Below are 5,162 nucleotides of genomic sequence, written 5' to 3'. Positions count from 1 at the left end.
AGTTAATGGACACAACATTGTTCAGCTGCATTAAACAGTGATTCACTTGAATTCAGCTTTCCCGCCCTCGGACCTGACAGTCTGTTCTTTGTTTCACGTTCCTAATTATTAAAACTCTGGAAGAGACTGTGACTGTGAGCACCTTCAAACACTCACCTAGTTTCACAAAATGATGAATGAATAAAATGTAAATCTCAGTCAGCTGGAAGACTCATGTACTTAAAATGATGTTTATTTAAATCAACACGAGGAGGATTCTCTTCTCTTTGTTCCTAGTTTCATTAAAAACATAGAATATTGTGGCTCCTGCTTCTGAAAGGAGACGACCTGCAGCTCCATCCAACCATCGCTGACACTTCTGTTTTATGGATTCAAGTCAAGGTTTTCAAATCTCAACGATCTGATCATTTCAGAGTGAAACGTTTTCCAGAGATCTGGATTCAAACTTGGCAGAAAAGTCCCATTCATTTAATGTCCAGGTGACGTTTACCTGCCGTACGACTCAGCTTCACTTCATGCAGCTGAAATCCAGCAGATGAACTTCTGCTGAAACAAGAGAGAAAACTCTCTCTCTCAGCAGACTTCAGCCGGACCCCGAGGGCGGCGCCTCGTCCTCGCTCAGACTCCTGCTGGTCAGCCTGCAGACCGCCGGTTCCAGGCCGCGACGCGTTCAGAGGTCAAACCTTTAAAGTGAGAGAAGAAGAAAGAAAGAAAAGAGGACGGAGCGGCTTAAAGTCTTTTAGGAACAAACTGTTTAACCTCCGCTGACCTGCTGACTCTGATTAAAGGAAGATTCCACCGTTTTTCCTGTCAACCTGCTGTTTGCTGCTAACCCCCGATCACCTCCACACACACACACACACACACACACACACACACACACACACAGGAAACACAACAGCCCAAAGACACAGCAGGTAGATGTGTGTGTGTGTGTGTGTGTGTGTGTGTGTGTGTTTGTTGTGTCCTGCCGTGCGACTGACCTGCTGATCGCCCAGTCCACTAATTAGCAGCTTTGTCTCTCTCACCGCTGGCTGCCGAGCTCCGCCTCTGATTGGCTGTGAGGAGGAGGTAAACACACACACACACACACACACACACACACACACACACACACAGAGGCTGAGGTTGAACACAGCAGCTTTGTTTTGGAGGAAATGAGTTTGTCTCTTTGTGTCCATTAAACTAAAGTGGAGGTCTGTGTTTGCAGGTGAGCTGTTGTTTCTTCCTCCCTCCTCTTCCTCACCTCCCTCCTCTTCCTCGCCTCCCTCCTCCATTCATCCTCTTTTGTATTGGGGTTGGAGTTAAAGACGTCCATCTGTCTGCCAGAGGCTCGGTTCACAACATCTGGACAGCTGTTAGCTGTTGACGATCCTCTCACTTCTCACTCTCCTTCCTAACTCCCTTCGTTCCTTCCTTCCTTGAAGAAGTGAAGAAGGGGGTATATAAGGAAGGAATGAAGGAAGGAAGGAGGGATGTGTGTTGTCTTTCATCTTTCTCTCGTCTCCTTTCCTTCCTCCTCTTCTCTTCACCTTTCCTGGCATCCTTTATTTCTGTCCTTCTTCCACTCTTCCTAACCTTTCCTTGCTTCCTTTCCCTCTGCCCTTTCTCTGTACTCTAACTTCCTCCCTTCCCTGCAGCCTTCCCTCTCTCCTCTCCCACAGCTGACTGATCAGCTGAGTCCTGATTCTGGCTCTGAAACCTCCCGCTGCCTCATTATTAGTTTCTCTTTAGTGCAGCTCCACCTGTAGCCTCTCACACTGTTGTGTGTGTGTGTGTGTGTGTGTGTGTGTGTGTGTGTGTGTGTGTGTGTGTTTCAGTGGGGGGGTTAAATCCACAGCCCGCCGGGTGTCTTGTCGTCCTTTGTGGCGGCAGACAAAGCTGCGTCCTGCCGTTCCTCTCTGGTTCTTCAGAGGGACAGTGGAGCGAGGCGGCGAGCTGTCAGCGTCTGACGAGGTCGCCTTTCAGACGCCGAGAAAAACACTCGTCTGACATGAGTCCAAATACCAAGACCATCATCATCATCATCTTCATCACGAGGAGAGGCGCTGCACGGATTTCATCTGTGGAGTTTGAGGGAAAAACGAAACTTATCCACCTCAAATATGTAAAAGAAGACGAGGCTGTTTTGATCCTTTAGTTGAACATCAGGGCGGTGACCATGACGTCATCATGTGACCACAGTGTTACCGGGTTCAGGATTCAACCCAGGTGTAACAGAACCACACGAGTTCAGCAGGAAGCAAACACACGGGTTTTCATTGTGGACAAAGTCTTCATGGAGCTGGACCACCAGGTGGTGAAGTCAAGTCCAAATACCCGACCCGGACTGAAAGGATCAGGTCTCGAGGAGGTTCTGGGTTTAGTTGGTTTCAAATGCTACTAACTGAGGCCCAGTTCAGACCCGTTAAGACCTCTTAACATCCAATCACAGGTGGACAGCTCTAAGTTCAGGTGTGAACGCACCCAAGACGCATTTAGGACACATTTGAGACCCGATCACACCAGACTGGGAGGCGGTCTGGATCTCATGTGACAGTCTGATTAACAACACAGGTCATAATGAACGGAAAATATTTTAGTGTTTCAAACAAGAAAACAAGAAAACAAGAGGACACCGGAGACATGTGGAGACACGTGTTCACGCCAGGTGTGAACAGGTGTGAACGGGGCCTTACAGTGGGTCGATGCGTAGAAAGAAACATGGCTGCTGCTCTGACTGTTGCCGAGGAGAATAATATGATGGGCGGAGTCTACCTCCCGCCACTGACGTGTCCTGACGTGGCGTTCGACTTCTCTCCCCTCAACTCCACACGTTTAAACTTCAAACACAGACAAGAGAAGAAAAGAGAGAGAGAGAGGGAGGGAGAGACAGAGAGAGAGACAGAGAGAGAGAGACAGAGACACAGAGAGACAGACAGAATGAGAGACAGAGAGAGAGAGAGATAATCCTCTTACCTTCTGTTTTCTCCTCCGACATGTTAACCATTCAGAGCAACACTAATCCTCCAGAGGGACGAGGGGAGAGGGAGGGAGGGAAAAGGAAAGGACAGAAGGAGACAGGGAGGAAAGAAGGAAGCAAGGACGGAGAGGATATGAGGAACTTGGGAAGAGGAGAAGAAAGAAGGAAGGAAGGAAGAGGAAGGGAAAGAAGGCAGGAAGAAGAAATCAGGGAATGAAGGAAGCGAGGAAGGAGGAGAGAGGAAGGAAGGAAGGGACAAAGGAGACAAGGATGAAGGAAGGACAGAAAAGGAGGTGATAGGGAAGAAAAGAAGGAAAAGATGGGAGAAGGATAAGGAAAGGAAAGAAGGAAGCAAGGAGGGAAAGGAAGCAATTGACTTTCATCTTGTCTCTTGCTTCCTTCCATTCCTCCTCACCTCTCCTTGCTCCCTTTCCCTCTTCTCTCCTCCTTTCCTTTCCTTCCCTCCTTCTTCCTCTTGTCCTCCAAACATCACCACGGTAACGGTGAGGGCCTCGGTCTCAGCGCGAGGCCTCAGAGAATGAAACTGGCGTCTGACAGCTCCATCTCAACCACACCCACCGCCGCACACCACCGAAGAAGAAAACTAGCAGCGGCCGCTAAAGCCCCCTCGTGACCTCGAGAGGAGGCGAAGAGGAAGGGATTTGGCCGCCGGCCTCAGGAACAACTTGAGGAGCAGAGATGATGAAGTTAAATTTACTCTGAGCCGTGGAGGTGTAAATATAGCGGAAGTCTGGACGCCGTCCATCAAAGCTTCACTCAGTCCTGCTCAGGATGGTGCGTTCAAATACCTCCGCGGTCAGAATGAAACAACTCCACACCGTGTCTGAGCTGCGGCGGAACACGGGGGCCGAACTCAGGTTGTTTTCTGTTGCTGCAATTTACAGATGACCCCTAAACGCCTCATGGGCGGTGTTTGCTGTGTCTCCATTCAAGTAGTTCCATATGGAATACCATTTTAATCCAAAATAGATAAATAAATAGATAAATACAGCTATGAAATATATTGTGAAATAAATAAATTAGTAATAAATGTAGAACTATATAAATACATATATGTAAATATAAACATATAATCGAGTCAATGAATAAATAAATACATTTATAGATAATGAATTAAAAATTCAAATGATCTTGTTGCACAGTGTAAAGAGTAAAAAAGGGGTGGTGATCTGTAGTAGGTGATTTACCTGCATTGGGTTCAGGAGAGCAGCAGGAAGTGAGTGAGTGACGAGCTGCTGTGTTTTAGCCACAAAAGCTAATATCGGTTGAATCGTCGTCGCTTTATTTTGAAAATTTTAACTCAAACAGCCCTTTACTTTGGAACTACATTTTCTCAACCGTTGAACCGCCGTATTCCTACGCACAAGCGCAAACTCGTATTCCTGAATCTCGACCGGGGACACATGACAACAGGAAGTGCTGTCAAAGGTCGGCTCCGCCCACACTGAAACTCCAGATGTTTAATTATCACGAACTTATAACGACATCTGCAGAAGAACAAATCACATTCACAAACACGGAAAAAATGAACTTAGTGTTGGATATGAAATAGTTTTTTGTGCTCGGGAGAAAAAGATGATCAGGTAAATTACCTGTCAGATAAATGACCTCAATAACTGACTCTCAGTTTGTTATTATAAAACCTGCAAAGACTTTTCCAGGTTTAATTATCGCGAGCCATCAAAACATGTTAAAAGTTAAAACCTTAATTGTTTGAATTTTGACGTTTTGGTTTGAAATTATTTATGTGACTTGTAAAGAAGTCGGGGACTGAAATGTTCTGGCTGGAGCTGGAGCCTGTAGCAGCAGCAGCGTGTTCTCAGTTTGACTCGACTGTCGGGAACATTTTGGCCTCTTCAGTGTAAAATACAAAAACACGCTCTCAGGCTGAACCCACTAAATCTAACTTTCACTCTCCAAACTCAAACTGTTTGTTCCTTTCTTCTATTTCCAGTCGAGTCCAAACACATCGGACCTCACTCGCTCCATTTAAATAATCATCCTGGGTGTATACTCAGAGCCCACGCTGCAGACTAAACTCTGACGTTTGATTTGAGGTAAACTTGGACGTTGCAGTGCCGTTCCCGGCGGGAAACTCCCCGTGCGGGATTTATGATGAACTCTGACCCCGAGAGGACGCGGAGCTCCGACACACACTCATCCATAAAGATCCGATATC

General features: G+C 46.8%; 1 long non-coding RNA gene across 2 annotated transcripts; it reads right to left on the bottom strand.

The window, feature by feature from the left end:
* Positions 1 to 211: 211 nt before the first annotated feature.
* LOC130180403 (uncharacterized) lies at positions 212 to 4,360 on the bottom strand. 2 transcript variants are annotated; one of them, XR_008829401.1, is made up of 3 exons: positions 4,171 to 4,360; positions 984 to 1,058; positions 212 to 683 (listed from the first exon to the last, which is right to left on the bottom strand). It is a non-coding gene; the product is annotated as an uncharacterized LOC130180403 (long non-coding RNA). The 2 variants fall into 2 exon arrangements; XR_008829400.1 differs by lacking the exon at positions 4,171 to 4,360 and adding an exon at positions 1,247 to 1,745.
* Positions 4,361 to 5,162: the final 802 nt, after the last annotated feature.

This window comes from Seriola aureovittata, chromosome 13, assembly GCF_021018895.1.
Source record: "Seriola aureovittata isolate HTS-2021-v1 ecotype China chromosome 13, ASM2101889v1, whole genome shotgun sequence".
Classification (NCBI taxonomy): domain Eukaryota; kingdom Metazoa; phylum Chordata; class Actinopteri; order Carangiformes; family Carangidae; genus Seriola; species Seriola aureovittata.
The sequence above is the reverse complement of the archived record's forward strand: the minus strand, read 5'-3'. Positions and strand labels throughout refer to the sequence as shown.